The 19008-nt window shown below is 38.1% G+C and overlaps 1 long non-coding RNA gene across 2 annotated transcripts; it reads right to left on the bottom strand.

Annotated features, from left to right (window-relative positions):
• Positions 1-2014: 2014 nt before the first annotated feature.
• Positions 2015-18441, bottom strand: LOC110467978 (uncharacterized). 2 transcript variants are annotated; one of them, XR_004148128.3, is made up of 3 exons: positions 17506-18441; positions 14811-14884; positions 2015-9771 (listed from the first exon to the last, which is right to left on the bottom strand). It is a non-coding gene; the product is annotated as an uncharacterized LOC110467978 (long non-coding RNA). The 2 variants fall into 2 exon arrangements; XR_002464960.4 differs by lacking the exon at positions 17506-18441 and having other exon boundaries at positions 14811-15804.
• Positions 18442-19008: the final 567 nt, after the last annotated feature.

The raw sequence follows: 19008 nt of genomic DNA, 5'->3' as shown, positions 1-19008 counted from the left end.
TTAGGTCTTTGAAGAGGATTAAGAAATGGCAATGAGCCTGAAATTGCCATAGTGAGGCACCATGATTACAAAACACGTTACATGGAAACTCGGAGCCTTCCCTTCCTCCACTGAGCTGAAACACATTTATTGGTTTGGTTCACTTTGCCCTGACACTGCTGGAATTGAGGAGCAGTCAAGCTGAGATTCACAAGAAAAATGGAATAAGTATAAAAATCCGCACTATATAAAAATATTCAGCTATGTCTACAAGAGTTCACACTGAAAACCACACTTCGTGCTGGTGCTGCCAATGGATCTGTGACCTCATTTGAAGTTGTGCTTGTGACTTGGTTATGGCAGCTTGGGGCTGGAGGTGAACTGGAAGTCTCTAGCCAAGGACAGGATAAACCATAACTGTTCTCCAGCATTCTGACTTTGTTGTCAGCAGAATTTTTTCATTATAAATCTTTTTTTTGTTCAAGGTAACAGCAAGGATGAATGTCATGCATTTGTGTGCATACAACTCTCTGACAAAGGATATAGCTTGCCCCTGAAGCTCATACCTTTCCCAATTACATAGAAACTAAGATAGTACATTTTTTTTAAAATAAAAAGACAAGCAATGACAATAGCTGCTAAAAAAATTACTATAAGAAGATAATAACCATGAGAAAAAGAAAGCATTCCTATTATCATAGCATTTCACAGGAGAAATAACAATCTCAGAAGTAATACAGACCAAAAATCATGTTATTTGTCTGCCATTATTATCAAGAAAGGCAAGTTTCACAGCATTTCCCCACAGCCAGAGGTTATTAGAAGGTTGCTAAATTATAAAAACCCTCTGGAATTCTCACCATCTCCCTCTACCTTAATGAAAACACTACTACGACTTCCAGGGCAAGAGTTAAGGTTGCATTTCTTTCCTCAGGGACTCTATGAGGGAAGCTGAAGAGGTGCCAGAGTGAGCAGAGCAGCAGAAAGCTAATTTTGCACATTCTTGGACTTTGCAATGCCAATAATATGCTCTTCTAAATATACATTTCAAAAATGCACCTGGGTCCATTTTAAACCACAATAAATGCCAGGGAGCAGCAACACCTGAATGAAGCTAGAATGTGACCTACAGACCCTGAGAAACAAGCATCCAGAGCTGAGACACTGCAGAAAGTTGACTCTTGGCCTGGGAAAGAGGATGAAGAACAGCTTGTTGGGGCTCTTCAGCATCTCTTTGTAACTATGGGGCTTGCTTGCTCTGTTTGGTGCTCACAGTTTTCAGAATTCATATTTTTTCATGCAAAATGCAGTCTGTGGCAGTTGCAGGAGTGTACATATTTGTCATTATGTCTGCTGAACACAATAAAGTGTGTGTCAGACTCTTTCATATTGTCATCTTCAGGTAGGTTCACACTTCTGTGTAGGAAGACAAAAATAGAGTCTGAGACCACAAAAAATACGGAGCTTTCATTATCAAACTCTTTAGGCAGCCATAAGCCATTAGTTTTGCCCTACACTGACATTATATAAAAAAAAAAAACCAAACCAAATCAAACTTAAAAACAATCCCACCACCCCTAAAAACCCAAACCAGCCACATACTTGGGAAGGTGCATGAACTGGCAGTCATAGATTGTTGCCAGCCTCAAGATCACAGCCACCTTTCTCCTCAGTCAGAGAAACAGTGATGTATAAACAGGTGGCAGAACAGATTCAACCATCTGGGGACATTCAACAACATTATTCTGGAGTGTGCATTTACAGTAGTTGCACACTTCTTGTTCAGTACCCATTTTTGTTTTGTATCTTCGTTTTAAAATTAAAGTCAGAAACAAACATATCAAATTTACTTCTGAAGCAGGTAAATCTATGGAATAGCTTCCAGGGCCCAATTAATATATGGGATTATTAATATATCCCCAGACTATCAGTGAATTTAGTTTTATTCTTTGATATTTTTCAAAGAAAAAACAAAAAAGCATTGCAATGGACACATGAGACAAGAGGATAGCCACTATTCTGCCATCACAGGGACTCCTTCAGAATTACATCTTTAATGATATACATGTAAACTATAATAAAGAACTATTTTAATGCCAGATTACCAAGTACAATGCAGTTTTCAGTTTGCACAAGGTGTCACAGAATGATACCATTATTTGCAATGTAAATTTTTTTACTTTTGGAATGTTCAGCATGAAATACTTAAGATATTTGCAATGTAAATTTTTTACTTTTGGAATGTTCAGTATGAAATACTTAAGATTTCAGTTAATATTTTGAGAAAACACCTCTAATGTTTTCTCATTTTTCTGTAAATATTCCTGTATTTTAGTAATTTATTGCAGTTTTGGAAGTTTAAGGTTTCTACCTTTTCTTCTCCGGCTGTTTCAGCTCTGAGGATCAACCTTTGCTCCAGTTACCAGGTAATGTGGAACCCATTTCATTCTAGATCAGTACAAAACTTCCCCAGGAGGTTTCGGTAGCAAATGCTCCAAAAATAAAACCACACAACGTGCTTAATAGAGCAAAATTCCATTTAGGCAACCAGGTAAGGGGAGACCACAATGATAACCCTTTTGAATTTTTTATATGCCTGGACTATTGGTATCAGTATGGTATGCTAAGCTTCCTAATATCTGTAGCACAGGCAAGTTTGTAAGAATATAGAATTTGAGAATGTTTTTTTGTTTTTTTTTTAATTGAGAGAAAATCAAATATTTAGTAAAATTCTAAATATTATGTCAACTTAAGAATAAATAAGCTCACTGCTGCCTGTAGAGTCCTTAAAACCAGTGTTTTCAGAAATTTGCAGGTTACTTATTAATTGACTACTCATTTGCAAATAAATTGAAATGAACTGCAAATGGTAAGTAACTTGCTACATTAAATAAGTATTTTTTTCAAGTCTGTCCTAATCAAAAGTTTAAAGATGAAATGTAAATTACTACACTAAAAATATTTAGATATTACAGTATTTCTCATCCACAGTTCTAAAAGTATTTGAAAATATGCTTTTAAACAGCTTCAATTTATCAAAGAACTTACTAGAAGCAAGACCTTGAATTTAATTTACTTAAGTCTAAATAATGTCTACACATATATGCTATCATATATATATATATATTGTTTATTATTGATCCACAAAATTGAATATAGTCATTTTACCAGGGAGCCCATACTATTTTTACTAATTATACAAATGAAAACAGCATTAGACAAGCCAAGGGGAGGCAAACATCAACTGCTTTTCCCTCCAAACTCTCATCTGCTCTGGTACTGCATTTTAAACACCAGCTCCTCTGTCATTTTTTAAATACTGCCAAAGAAAATTTCTTTAACATTAAAAGACTTTCCTTGAATCCAAGTAAACTCATAATGATCACACTAACTGGTTTTACTGAAGTGCTTTTCATCAGAAAGAGGCATTTTACTTCATTTTCAGGAGGCTGATACAGATTTGGTTAAGCACATATGAAATGGATAATACAATTTTCTTCTGGCCACAGAATAAACTTCTGAAAGCAGAATCCTCATGATCTTTGTTCTTTAATGCTTCTAAGGTTTTTTAAAAGCATAAAACTAATTTTGAAGGTACCATGAAGACGTTCCTCACCTCAGAAACAAACAAATTGTTCACACAAGTAACAAAGATCCATCACAAAATTAGTTAGAGGTTAAAACACAGACCAAGATCCATTATCTGTTCTGCTAGGTAAGTCTTGTCAGTGCCAGTGCTCAGTCACCCTCTCTGATAAAAGTGTTTTATGGTGTTCAGGTGGGCCATCCCGTGTTCCATCCTGTGTTTCCTTGGCTCCTGTTCTGCCAGTGGGCACTACTGGAAAGAATCTGGCTCCATCTTCTTTGGACTGTTTCTTCAGGTATGTACACACCCTTCACTGCACCCACTCCACTATGTCCTCATGTCCCTGGTACTGGTGAGCCTGCAGGTGGACACAGTGGTTTGGGTGTTGCCACATCAGTGCTCTGTCCAGGGGGAGGTCACCTCCCTCATCCTGCTAGCATCACTCCCGAGTGCAGCCTGGGGGCTGCTTGCTGCCTTGGGTGTTGGCTCACGTTCAATCTGGGATCCGTGAAGCCTCCAAAGTCCTTTGCTGCAAAGCTGCTTTCCAGATGATCACCTTTCCTGCTGGCACACAGGACATGCCAACAATTTTCAGTTCTCATTTCTAGGATTTTCTACTTAAAGAGAAGAGTGGTGTACATGGTGTCTTTTGAATTTTGCAAACAGGCGTTTAAATTCTTAGGAAAGGCAAAGGAGAGAAAATGACAACACAACTCTGCAACAAACTGTAAATTTGAGCTAATTCAAGAGGCAAAGATGGTTAATGACACAAAATTGACCACTTCACATAAAATCCACCTCTTATTCCTGGTGAAGATATAACAATGGGGATTACCCCAACTCAGTTTTACCCTAAAGAGGGTGTCCCTTTGATATTTACCCAAGTGTAAATCATTGTAACGTTGATGTCTGGCACAAGGGCTGGACCAGGGGATGTGTGGGAGGCTCTGCTGCTGAGGCAGACAGGTCTGATGCTGTGCTGCCAGCCAGCTCACACTGCAGCCAGCTTGGGGTTCAGCCTGCTGGTCATCCTCTCACAGAAACCCAGCAGCACTTCTAATTCCTTTAGAAAGCAGGACATCACCTACAAGATTCACACAGTGAATGCCCAAAAAAGTTTTCTAAAAAGATTCCTTCTGCTTTTTTTGAAACAATCTTCATGTGTCTTGCCCATGTACTCTTCTCTCCAAGGCTCCTGCCTTGCTGGGCAGGCATGCATTCACAAACCAGATGAGTTTTTAAAATTTTACCCAACGTGTTTGTAATTATTACAGCTCTCTCCTGTTTACACACAGCTTTTTTTAACAGCAACAATGTTATGAACCAGATGTGCAAAGCAAAGTGTCCATACCTTCTCACTCCCAGGTGCTGGGATAGTGCTGCTAGCTCCCTGCCTCTGCTCCTGCCTCGGGAGCAGGGAAAGGCAGCATTCCTCCTCTGTCAGGTGTCACAGTAGGTGAATCATTCCATCTCTCCTTGCAATTTCATCTTCTCCTTTCTCTTGTCTAATTAACCTCTGGAGCAATGATTGCTTTTGTGACTTACGAGACACACGTTACACACTGTCTGGACTCAAGCATAGGAAATGGAAGGAGCCATCAGGACTTTCTATATGCATGCCTTTTCAATTTCTTGGGGTTGGCTTATGATGCTTACAACCACTTTCCTCTTATGGGTAGGATTTTTTTCCAGGACATCCCTATTGGGTGACTGCAGAATCACAGCCATAAAGAACAGAATAGGATTCATCTTTAAGGGACAGTAAAACCTTATCTAAATAACTCTCCTATATGGGGGGGGTAGCTCCATGGCCAGCCAAAATGGCTTAATTTGATGCTACAGGATTGCTGCAGTATCAGAGTAAATAAAGGGTTATTTCTACTAAATATTAATCAATACATTTCTTGAAGTTATGGTGGTAATAATATTAGCTCATGTCTCAAAATAAGCCTTATATTCTTGAACTCTTGTCAGTTACAAAACTGCAATAACACATCCCAGTTTTAGCGAGCAGTGAAATCTCTAAATGGAAACAATTATGTAAATAAATCACACAAGTACAGGTAATATAACCTGAAAGAACAGTGAGGCTTTTTTCAGCTGATAAAATCATAGGAAGTCGACAAAATAATTAAAAAAGTAGCCTTGAAAACTCTCCATATAAATTGATATAGGAGAGATACTGAAAATGAGCACCTTCTAACTGACTTTACGTGTGAGTCGTGTGAGTAACAGTACCTGGTAAGGTAGAATGGTATCTATGTGCCTTAATCTATATCTGTGTGCAGAAGGGCACTGAGTCTAAAATGAGGATAAATTAGTAAAGTTCTAAAGGAAAGAATTTTGGAGATCAGCTCACCTGACAAGATGTTACTCCTTGCATTTACTGTAGAATTATATGAGTTTTACTAAAGGTTGGTCATCTGAGAGAAAATACCAACAAAAATAGTAAAAGGTTAAAAAAATCACTTTTTTAAAAAAATGTTTGTTCAAGTGGTTAATTATATCTACTGTTACAAAAAAAAAAAATAAAAATAAAACATTTTCAGTCCTCTGTTTGCTCTACTTAGGAGAGTCTTATCCCCAAATATCAGAACACCTCATAGTCTTTTGTAGAACTTTCATCTGCCTAAGCTTCTCACTGTAAGACAGCTATGAATCAGTTCTAAGTTCTCAGTAATTTTATTGTATTTGTGAAGACTTAAATTACTAATTCACTGACTCAGCAATGTTAGATGAAAATTAACTTTTTTTCCTACTCTCTACTATCCTTATCCAGCACCCAAGGATATAGCTTACCTTTACCACCACAGCAGAAAAAAATTAGGAACAAATCAACTAGTGAAAAACAGGACATTTTATGTGAAAAACATGTTATTAAAAACGTGAAAAATTAGAGTTCTAAATATATTTTATGTTTATTATAACCACAGCAAATATATATTCTAACTAGATAGAAGAAAACACTGCTGCCTTGCTTCACTTCATTGCATGAAACACCTTAGCCCTGGAAACAAGAACTTACAGCTAAATGATTCTTTGCTCAACTTATTCATGGAAGACTGAGTTTGTCTAACACCCACTTTGTCTCCTTTCAAGCTGCTGTTTTAAGACACTTGTGGCTGTCCCAGATAGTTGCTGGCTGACAGAACTAGTGCCCTCAAGGGAAGATGAACAATTTCAATTTTACAACCATTTTTGGCAGAAGCACCAGACCAGGGTACTGCCATTTTTCAGAAACAAGACCTTTAGTTTTAAATCATTCACATAACCACTGGCTGAGCTCCAGGACTTTCTTTTCTTCACCTATTTTGATTTGTGAGAAAGAATGGATCACCAAGAGGATCCTCTGGATATTTCTTTTGTAAGATCCCTAAAGTCATGTAATTAGTTCTAGCATAAGATTCTTTTTCTTACTACAGATGGCAACTTGAGCTTACAAAGGTCCCTTGCCTCATTTCATTTGCACTGCACTTAAAACAAATGTTGAATACAAGAGTAAATCAGGTTCTTGCGGCATACTTTACCATTGGGTTCACTTTACAGGGAATAGACTTTCACTTCTTGCTCTTTCAAGAGAATCATTACTTAGATATGTCTGTGCCTGGTCCTCTTTACAAAAATATCAGGGATAGTTTTGAGGCAGACTCAACAGTGGAATGCTGTCAGATGTCTGGGGGATTTTATTATTATGCATGTACTGAGCATTCAAAACATAAACAGTGCAAAATTTGCTATCTCATTCATGGTAAAGTCATGCTGACCTTTTGCTGAACAGCAGTGTGCTTAGTGGCTATTAAATCCTTTTAAGTCTTGAGTCACAGATAAAGTCAGTGTGTCTTATCATTTTAATGGGCCCTTTCCCACCCTGATTGTACTGAGAGGTTGTCCCACTCTGCTCCTTCTGACTTTGTTTATCAGCGGAGCACACTTGCTGCTGTCACTACTAAATACTAATAAGAAGTAAATGGTACATGATTAGTGCACATCTCTGACTGAAACTTTTTTCCTCCTGCAAAAGAATCCTTGGGACTGACATCCCTTCTCTGTCATTCTGGTACAGACACCAGCAGACAACATATTTGTGCATAAAGTGGAATGGACCTTCGGGCTCTGCTGAGGCTTCCTGCCACAGCCACACGAAGATCATTAATAAGAAGTCCCTGCAAGCCTGTCTTACGTGGTAGGACTGAAAGGGAGTTTGAGGCAGCACAGGCTCATTTACATATAGCTTACACTTCATTTTAAAAGAGGTCCAATTCTCTTAAACCTTTCTGAACTGGTAATTCTAAACTGTTGACAACAGAAGTAATTGCTATATGTAGATTAACCCCAACTGTTTGTAAAGTTCAACTCCATTTCCAGCTCTTTTTCCACAACGTAAGCATTCCAGCAGATCTGCATTTCATTGCACAGATGGTATCTCAAAAAAACATCACAACAAAAACTATTCATTGTTAATATGTTTCTGGTGCCAAGACGCACAGAAGGTTTATATACCACTACGGAAAGGTAAGACTGAAGTAAAGCTGTTTCTCAGGTGATAAAATCATCTTTTATTTCATCTTCTCTTTCACAAGGGTAGCTGTTATCCTGGATCTCACTAGGTGTTCCATGGACAATATAAAGGAATTTTCATTCCAGAAGCATCAGCACTTCTAACTATTTTGTTAAACCAAACACGTTTCTCATGACCATTCTTGACTTCCCTAACCACCTGTCCAAATTCATGTAAATCACAGCTCCAGCAATCTAATGAGAGACATAGCTGCTAGCTCTGTATTCAGAGGGCTGAGCCAGGTTATTCCCTGTATGGGGCATAGCCCTGTGCCTGGGGACAGGCAGGCTCTCAGATATTAAGAGCTCTGGTTTTAAACATAATCCTGTCAAGAGAGCACATACTTTTATAACTCTAATCCTCATCCAAATCTGGAATTGAGTGTCACCTGTTCAATGCAGCACTCTTACCTATTGGGACAGGAGCCTTGTCCCAGTAAATCTGAAAAGATTTCATGAATGCAAACAAACTTTTGTTTCAGCCAAGACTGGGGAGAGGTTTAAAAGAATGCTGAGTCATGGAAGCGTCTTGTTTCTGCCGGCACAGCATCCATGAGCATAGATGTTCACTGCACAGCAATCCTTTTCGTTAATATTGGCAGCCCCACTACAAGTTTTTGAAGGTGCTTTAGAAGCAAAGAAGCACAAAGCCAAATTACACATTGTGCTGAGGTGTCAGGCAGAAGGAAGACAAAAGATGGAGTGTCATTTCAAGGTGACAGACAGTTGTCACTTCCTCCTCACCCCCAGCTGTGCAGGCATTGCTGGCAGCCTCTCAGCATGCAACCCAGCATCTCCTTTCTATTTCACCAAACCAATGAAACCAGTTAACTGGTAATTGCTTTTGTTCCTCACACAGCATGCATATGGCAACTATTCCACAGTGCTCAGCAAGTCCCTGGGGATTTCTTTTTTAGTTTCAGTGTGATTTGCTGTTTCTGTCTTGGTCTGCCTGTGACAAGATCCATCAGCACATTGGCCACACGATGTCTCCTTACTGTGTGAAGAGTGCACATCGGATACATAGCATCATTCTCCCCTTGGCAACTAAGTGTGATCCTCTGTAAACACACAGCAGGGGTCACTTACAGCACCATAATAAAAAAAATACAAAAAACAGAAAACTTTTGTAGCCCAGGCAAATTCAGAGTGCAGGCACAAGACACGGTTGCATAATATCACAGATATTATCATCACAGAAGATGCCAGTGGCCATTCTTAGCTGCTCTCATCTCTATCAACAGCTGTTGTCATCTCATGTCAGAATCCAAATCTTTCTTGTGGTAATACTTTATAATATGAACTTTTAAGAAAAATAATCTGCAGAAGTAGGTTCACATAAAGCAGCAGTGTGACCATTGCTGAGCCTACCCTGTCAGCTTAAAACTGTTTATCTCATTCCCATCAGATGGTCAGAATTCTGCAAGTGGCATAGACTGATCCTTTTTCATTCAATAAGAAAAATTCAGCAGTAAGAAGCCAAATGCTGAACTGTGACGTTTTTGACACAAAAATTTTATTCACTAGCTGGAAAAGGTAGTTCAGCCACAAACACCACGCTGAAGTTCCAGGGGGCAGCTGGGTCAAGGTAGCGTTTGTGGATGGTTAATCGACACTCATTTTCTCTGTCTGTTGTGACTCTTTCCAACCTGGCAGACAAGGGAAAAAAAAGAAAAAAAATTAAATGGCATTTCCACCCTCCCTAGATCCATAATCTAATCTAATGTTTATGCATTTTGTGGCTGTGAAAAGGGATATTCACTACAGGTACTATTTATTTTCCTTGCAAGTATTTCACTTTCGAATCCTGTATTTATCCTAGTGTACAGACTTGCACAGATAGATAAAACATTGTACTCCACATAGGAATATATACATAAATCATTATTTTCCACAATTAGCAAGTTCATTTTGGCCTGAAAAATGTTCCAAATCATTAACTAATATTTTTTAATACATTCCAGCTATACTATTCTGAGTGTACTGGGGCTGAAATAGAGCAATACATTAAAAACTGAAGAACTTCACCTTTATAAAACAAGAATTAGAATTAATTTTAGAATAATTAATAAATTACTTGTCCAGATCTTGACTCCACTCTACTGGACAATCCTTAAAAAAAATAAGATGTTGAAGCAGAGGAAGTTTTAGTGAATAAAAACAGATAATTTTTAGCCCAAATCACACACTGCAGCTTTCTGAAAACAAAATTAATTTAAGTGATTAAATAATGACTCAAAAAGCAGATAGCTCCATTTATTTAGAACAGCACACAGCTCTCATTTTTCACTCAAACTGAAGTACACAGAAGAGCAATGCAGACCCGGGAAACACAAGATACAGTCTTGAAATTCAGTCTTTTCCTGCTCTAGACTGTGATCACTCTTCCTGGGGGCCTGGACACCCATTGTTGAGCTCTGGGCTGGTGCTCATGTCCTCAGCCCCCGCTGCAGCAGCCCATCAGTAAATAGAGGGGGCTGAGAAGAAAGATGGAGACAGACTTTATTTTCATAGAGTCTGTAGTGACAGGACAAGGTGTAATGGTTTTAAATTGAAGGAGGGTAGGTATAGATCAGATAAAAGGAATGTTTTCTACAATGAGGGGGGGTGAGACATTGGCACAGGCTGTCCAGAGAGATGGTGGATGCCTCATCCCTGGAAGTGTTCAAGGTCACGTAGGACAGAACTCAGTGACCTGACCTAGTTGAAGATGTCCTTGCTTACTGCAGAAGGCTTGGTCTAGGTGACCTCCTAATGTTCCTTCCAACCCAAACTGTTCAATGATCCTGTCAACTTGACCCATATGTTCAGGACAAACACTAAACCAACCAAGACACTGAGCTGTGCAGAGGAACCTCCCCTCCACGGGCACTGCAGGCTTAAGGAGGGCAGTGCAGTTCTCTCAGCACTCCACAGAAACTGTGACTGGTGCTTATTGATCACCAATTCTATAGTAAATGTGTACATATGTACATATACAAAACACAGAATAAATACTTTCAATCAATTAAATATCTGCTGCATACCCAATAACCATAAAACTCCTGTATTGTCCATATTCTGTAGACAGTTTTCAGGGGTTTTTTTACTTCCCCTCCACTAAAAGATCCATAGGATATCTTCATTAACACTTATTCAGAACAAAGACATACACAAGAATTCACTTGAAGAGGCATGACTACAGAACAATCTGTGGGGTGGGAAATGCACCCCCAAACTCATAAGACCCCTCAGTTATTCTGTGCTTGAAGTGATGAATCTTTTTGCAGATCACCAGGCCACATGAGAGGAGATTCCAGCTCCACCTGTATATCCCAGGTTGCAATTAGAAGACAGCAATGCCTTTTTTCCTATTTGCTTCATGAAAACTAAAAAAGAGATGGGAACAATCCTTAATTCAAATCATATCTTTATTCCAACATTAAGAGAAAAGCAAACTGGGTAATACCAACAATTTTACTAATTCTTCCCTTCACATTAGTAATGTGAGTAATTGATCCTTAAGATTCTCTCCAGTTTTTATTTTTTAAAGTACATAGAATATAATTTCTTCATGTGAAACACAAAATAAATTGGTCTATTTAGCAATTTAGAAGAAAAAAATTAAAAATTTACAAATTAATAAATATACCTAAAATCAGGACATTGAATTTCTGGTCTATTTTAAGTAATTATGTGGAACTAAGCATAAGAGAAATTCTAAAGGAAAAAAAAGCCCTAACAAAATGCAATAACATTGTTTATATTATTGATGATATCACACTTGAATAATTCTTACAATTTAATGTTGCTATAAAAGCAGCCAAAATAATTCTTTCAGTGAAGTAGTTTAGAAATAAAGATTATGTTCATCTTTAAACTATGTTGAAAGCTCTTTTGAAAGAGGTATCAAAATAACACCTTTCAATGATGTTTTTATTTCAATAAATTTGTATTTCATGAACCAGACACAAATGTAGCTCATCTAGTTGGTTTTATCCAGCATCTCAGATGTTCAAAAAAACATCTACTAGGCCATCTTAAAATTCCTATTTTCTCAGACAGTTCCTCTTTGTTGCTTTCTCGTATAAATTGATTCTTCAAATTCTGACACCAGTGGTTTAATGTGTGAGGAACTTTTTCCTTTTTGTTTGACTGTCAAAAGTATTCATCTTTTAGCTAAACCCTATCTTCCATGTTACTGGTACTTCAAGTTGTGTATCTGTGTCTTTGTTTAACCCATTATTTTATAGATATAATTTTATGAGGTTCAGTTACGAAAAAACAGAAGAGGTTGTTTATATTTTTTCATAGTATTTATTTTGCTTTTTATTTTGTGGGAATAATAAAACAAATATGAAGCCAGTCTCCTTATGATAGCACCACTTCTACTGGCAATAATACAACAGGCATTAATTCACTACACTTTTATTAGTTGAAGCTAAGACCTAAGTAAAATAAGATTGATTTTCTCCTTGAATCCTCACCGATCATTTCTCTTCATTAGACATTCAAGTTCCACTGTGATGAGGGGCATAAAACTAAGGCAGATTTGCAGATGGAAAGATCATTATAGTCTTTCAATATAATCTCTGCTCAAGACCCCATCACAAAGTAATAAGGACTTTTCTTTCAGGGACATGATGGAGGTATTTTTGTGACAGCACTTAGGAGGTTTGACAGCCCAGCTTCTGCTTGTATACAGTAAGCTTTTTAAACATTTCATTTAAAGGAATGCAGTTATTTTTCAGGTTTCCTGAAAGACGTAGGAAAAATGAGAGCAATCTGAATAGGCTTAGATCATAAGAAATAATTGGATTGAGTATGAGTTATCAATTTAAGCATAAGGTAGATATGCAAAGATTACAAGGAAGCACAACTAATGAGATTGTGAAATAGTCAGAGTTGACTTGTGTTCTCAGCCCAGGTAAAGTGACTGGACTTACAACTAGACAAGCAGTTTGAAAGTAATTAAATGCTCATGCTCTCAGCTGCAAGGTTGCCTCTCCAAACACACAGCATTTTTTACCAGCATCCAGCAAACTGCTAATAAGAATGAGGAATGAAACAGCTGGGGCCTGCAGAATCATGTTGCCATGGAAACCACTGCAGGTGCGTGGTCCAAGGAATAGTAAACCTCAGATTTTTAGAGTTTATAAAAAAAAATAAGGAAGAAATGAAAAGAAGACAGAGATAAATAAATAACACAAACCAAGGACATTGCAAACACTTCTGAGAGAAGGACAGACTAGTATTGTTAAATGGGACCTGTCAGAGAGAACAGTGCAGGGGACAAAGGGTCTGAGCTGAAAGATATCTCAGTGCATAAGTATGCCAGAAAAAGGGAGAAGAAATCAGAACTAAACAAAAGCAAATACAGACACCAGAGGGCACTGAAACAAATAAAATCTATTACAGGTCACTGTGTTTAGAAAAAAACAAGAGAAGAAAATAAAAGTTCAGAAATTGATGTGGGAATCAGGACCTCTTGGATTGCCTAACATAGTTCTAGTTCTCTTATGCCAAAAATCATTTGTACATCAAGTCTCCCACTTGTGTAACTCATGCACCAACCTTTCCCAAAATAACAGCTCATTCATCTATGTACAGCACATTGCAAATCTGATGGATCTGATTTTCAAAGGTATTTAGAGTCCAAATACTGTAGCTGGTGGGAATTGTTCAGCTCCTGAACAGGCTGAGCACTTAATTCACATTCACATCATGATGTTCCTCATGTTCACCTTGCCTGTCTGAGGACTACTGGCACCCTAAAGTCCCTCTACAGTGATGTGCAGCTCTAGGATTTACTGAACCATCCAAGATTTTGTTTCTCTCTCAAGTGACTCTAAAGGATATGTTATCAATACCATTTTTATTAAGATTACATTTATCTATGCAGCTTCCTATTTGTAGAGTTTATGAGCAAAAGGAGAAATGCTGTCTGGAGATGTCATGGAGTGATTTCATTGCAGGCTCACAATACTCATGATGCAAAAAAGAAGTCCCAGAAGACCATGATGTCCCCAAGCCCATTTATGGTGATGGCTACTCCACACAATGGTCACACACAGCCCTGCAATTCACTGGCCCTTCACATGGCAAGGAAAGGTGAGTTATTACAGGTGAAGGATTCAGTCACCAAGACCATCCGTGACAAGGGTTTTGATGTAGAAATCCTTCTGGTGACCAGGAAGAAACAATGTGCTGTTCTAGGCAGCACCTTAACAGCAAGTCCAGGGACAACAGCTACGGTGCAGTGCCATGTCATAATTCAGAGAACAGCAAGTTACAACTTCTGGAGGCAACATGCAAGTTACTACAGAGAACACTGAAGAACTCCCTGGCAGCACCCCCTTAGCAGACAGCAGACAAAAGGTGAAATCATAGTGCAAAAATGACAAACTACGTCATAAGGCCTGTGTTCCTTCAAATACAGAACAGAATAGAGGATGTCAAAACTCAAACAGGAAAATATTTTGACCCGACTTGAACAAAAAGAGCAAGAAAAAAAAACCCAAAAACAAACACAAAAAAAACCCAAAAAACAAAACAAAAGAAAAAACCTCCAACAACAACAACAAAACCCCAAACCCACAACTGTGAAATCCTAGAATTTAAATAAAATGAAAACAAATAAGACTCAAACAAAACCAATCCACAGCTATATTAGGCAGCATACTTGGTTTTCATACATGCATTCACTTACTCATCAGGTTAGAAAAATGCAATGTCCTCTTCCCCAAAGCCTTAATGAAGTGGTTTATCTCAAAAGAGACATCACTTAAAATAAAATTAGAAAAAAAAAAAGGTTTTTTTCAGATAACACATGAAATTCAAAAGATGCAAAATTTGGAGCTATGACAGAAATGGTTTAAATATATATCATCCTAACAGCTAAAAATATAACCAGCCATTCCTGAAGCACAAACTAAGACTAGATTGTCTGCAGGGATGAAGCATGAAGCTAGAGAAGCTGCTAGAGATAAGATAATCTTTTGAGTCATGTTCAAATAAAGGAGAAAAGAACTCAAAGAAAAATTAAGGTAAGAAAAAAATTTGAGGAAAATGTTGCTAAAGGCTTAAAAACAAATAGAAACTACTCCTTCATATAAGTAGAAAGCCTGACAGGAGTGTCTCTAGGGCTACTAGATGATCAAGGTGTAAAAAAAGTGTTCAGAACAGATATAGCCTCAGCAGAAAATCTAAACAAGGTTTTTATGACTGTGCTTATCAGGAAAGAATCATAGTATCATAGAACATCCTGAGTTTGGAGGGACCAACAAAGATCATTGCAGTCCAGCTCCTGGCTCTGCACGAGTCACACCGAGCTCCTGAGAACATTGTCCAAGAGCCTCTTGAGCTCTGTCAAGCTGGTGCTGTGAGCACTTCCCTGAGGAGCTGTTCCAGTGCCCAGCCACTCTGGGTGAAAAACCTTTTCCTAATGTCCAGCCTAAACCTCCCTTGACACAGCTTCATGCCAAGAAATCAATGGAGACATAGGTTTTAAGGAGAAATAGACCAGTAAGGTCAGTGTTTGTATTGCCCAGACTGCATAACTGAAATTACTAAAAATAATGCAGTTAAAAGACATACAGATAAATGTCAAGTATCTGAATAAATGTCAGGAACATGCCAAACGACTTTCAAATCATTAATGGTTTCCTGCTCAAGGAAGGTAAGATACATTCCAGAGGAAAAACAGTACTTACCTTTACAGAAAAATAAATAAAAATACGGCAGTCACTAGGAAATTGAAGATCAAAATTGAAGATTTAAAAGAGGAAAAAATTTGAAACAATTCTTTTATAGCTAGGACACTATATTAACATGAGAATAAATACAGAAATGGATTTTCTAAAGCACATGACGCCACAATAATGAAATTTACTTCTCTGACAGGGTGAGGTGAGTTGACTTTGGCTTGACCAGGAGCCCACTAAAGCTGCTCCAGCCAGGAGTCTTCTCCAGTACAGACTTCCCATGAGGTCACAGCCTCTTTCAGACATCTTCCTGTTCTCATGTGGGTCCACCATGAGCTGCAGGTGGATCTCTGCTTCCCCATGGACCTCCCTGGGCTGCAGGGACACAGCTGCCTCACCATGGGCTGCACCAGGGGCTGCAGGGGAATCTCTGCTCTGGCACCAGGAACATCTCCTGCCCCTCCTTCTGCACTGACCTCGGGGTCTCTTGCTCCGCTCATATGTTCTCCCTCCTCTCTTCTCTGGCCCTAATTTCTTCTGCACAATAACTTCTTTTCCCTCAACTCTGTTATCCCAGAGGTGTTGCCACCACTGCTGATGGGCTCAGCCTTGGCAGGGGTGGGTGAATCTTGGAGCTGGGTGACATTGGCTCTGCTGGACACGAGGCTGCTTCTCACGGAAGCCACCCCTGTGGCCCCTCCCAGCCACCAACAACTTGCCACACAAACCCAGTACACAGGGCCATCAGGCTAGGGGGAAGTTGTTTAACTTATGCATCTTGTCTTTACTAAAACTTCTGGAATTTGGTATTTACCTAGGAAAATTAGGAATGTGTGGTTTAGGTGAAGATAATAGTAACTGCCTGCACAACCAAGTGACAATAATAAGAGAACAACATGTTCATAGCATAGTTACTAATAGTTACTTTTAGCCTGGAATGGTGGGAGATGAAACAGGAGATCTGTCATATGTTTTGAATTATATTCTGAATTTTCTGTAGTGATACAGTTGAAAGCAAAAGCACTTTTTGGATGCTGAAAAAAGATTCTCAAGCACATGGTTACAGCCCCTTATCAAAGAAATGCTATGAAATTTAACAAAAAAATGGTACACCTGAGAAAGAAGAATTAAAGTAGTAAATATAAAAATGAGACTGTTTACACAGCAGAACCACTGCAGAAATGTAGCTGAGGCTACAATAAACCACAAATAAAATGAGTTTAGAGCACGAGTACAGAGGAAAATTCTCTAATGAAGGTAGAGAAGTATTTCGTGAAGGTCATGAAAAGTAGCTGTTCCATTCTGCACAGTATTGACAAGACCATAACTATGGTACAGCAATTCAAATAAAATTTGGCAACTCAAGGAAAAACCAAAGAAGGTGTTCTAAAAGTAACATGAAGAAAAATTGAAGAAAAATCAAAGAATTATATTAACTAAAGACAATGTTTTAATAAGCCTTTTAAAAGATAAATTTCATAATAATGAAGGAGGCAACAATGAGGTATTCCCCAGAACAGTTAATTTGAGAAAGGGATGTTTTTCCATACAGTTTTAGGAAAATTAAAGAAAACAAAGCTTTTCAATATGATGTCAGTTAAGTACCAGGAGTAATTAAACATGGAAAGTACCTAGCACAGCTTCTAATTTGGCCTCTATTATTGTCACACCACTGCTCAAAACAGAGTGCAGGGTACTCACCAGTGCAGAGCCCAGCTCCTGTCTGTTTACCCTGGTTTGACTTTCTTAATGATGAAGATGTTTAACCTGGTTTCTCTTTGGTTAATGACTGGGATGAAAAAGGATCTGCAGGGAATTTATTTGTACTATGTATTTGCAATTGCTTGCTTACAAGAGGCTGGGAGTGCTATTTTTAAAATGACAAACTTTAAGGGCAAATTAGCTATTTGCTAAATGCATCAGACTTTGAGTTCTGGTGTTAACACTGAAAATAGCACAGCAGCAGAATGCTAGTAGATTTAGCATGCCACTTCCTTCTGTCTTACCAAGGGCATTGTTTTTTCAAGGTTTTTCATTCTAAATAGCAGATTTCACTACCTTAACTACACATTTTGCACTGCTATGTCAAATAAAATACCATAATATCCATGAAAACATTAATTTGAAGTCAGAGAAATTAATATCTCAAAGTCAAGGATAAGGAAAAGACTCAATTAGAAAAGATACTTGCATCTTACAGTTCAGGATAAAGATCATACTCAAAGATAAAGTGATACTTGACAAAACTTAGGCTGAGCTAGAATTTTTTTAAAGGTATTAAATTTTGAAAACAAAAACAAACAAAAAAACCTGAAACAAAAAAACAAACCCCAAGACTTGGTATTACGAATTGGACTAGGGTTTCTAAAGACAAGATGAATAATTGGGTGCGAAGGTAGAACAGCTTAAAGGGAATGGAAATGCACACACCTGAAACAGTGCAGAATCCCAGGGAACTCCCTGCCCACAGAACAAGGGACTTCACATTCTGTAGTGCAGAAATGTGACAGGATGACAATGTGGACTTGTATGTTCAACAATGTTTTTTAAGAAGTATCTCCTATATAAATTTATTTCCTGTAAGGGATAAGCTTTTTTATTGGGTACATATAAGACAAGAACTGGTAAGGAAAAAAAAAAAAAAAAAAAAAAAAAAAAAAAAAAAAAAAAAAAAAAAAAAAAGGCTATCTTGGCTTAATAATATTTTAAAGGACTTTATAATGTTTTACGACAGGGCACAAGATAACAACATCCCTTCTGTTTGCATTTTGGGAAACCAACTAGGTTAGAAGCTGCCTAATCAAAATATTGTGGCGCAAAACTTGGAAGGACATTAGCTAAGAAGCCATATTAGAAGCCCTAAATTAAAAACTAAACCTACGACATGGGCTGATTCTCTCCAATAAATCCAAGACTGGTCCAGCTGAAAAATTTCAGAGGAAAAATCTTTTTTCAGTCAACCTATTTCTGCCTAGGATCATTCAGGCCTGCAGCTTCAGACTCACAAGAACGACTAGGTCTAGGAGGGAAAGTCACATCACACCAGTGTTTTGTTAAACTCAGCCCAGCCACAGGAGCAGCTGACACTACATCCACCCTTTTATGAGCAAGAGCTTTCATCTTTTTGCCGGCAGGCTACAAACAGAAGGTTGGACAAGCTCTGTTCCTTCCAACAGGTTAATAAGAAGCACCATATGGAGTTAG

The sequence above is a fragment of the Lonchura striata genome, chromosome 3, assembly GCF_050655825.1.
Source record: "Lonchura striata isolate lonStrDom1 chromosome 3, ASM5065582v1, whole genome shotgun sequence".
Lineage (NCBI taxonomy): Eukaryota > Metazoa > Chordata > Aves > Passeriformes > Estrildidae > Lonchura > Lonchura striata.
This window is presented reverse-complemented; position numbering and strand designations above follow the sequence as displayed.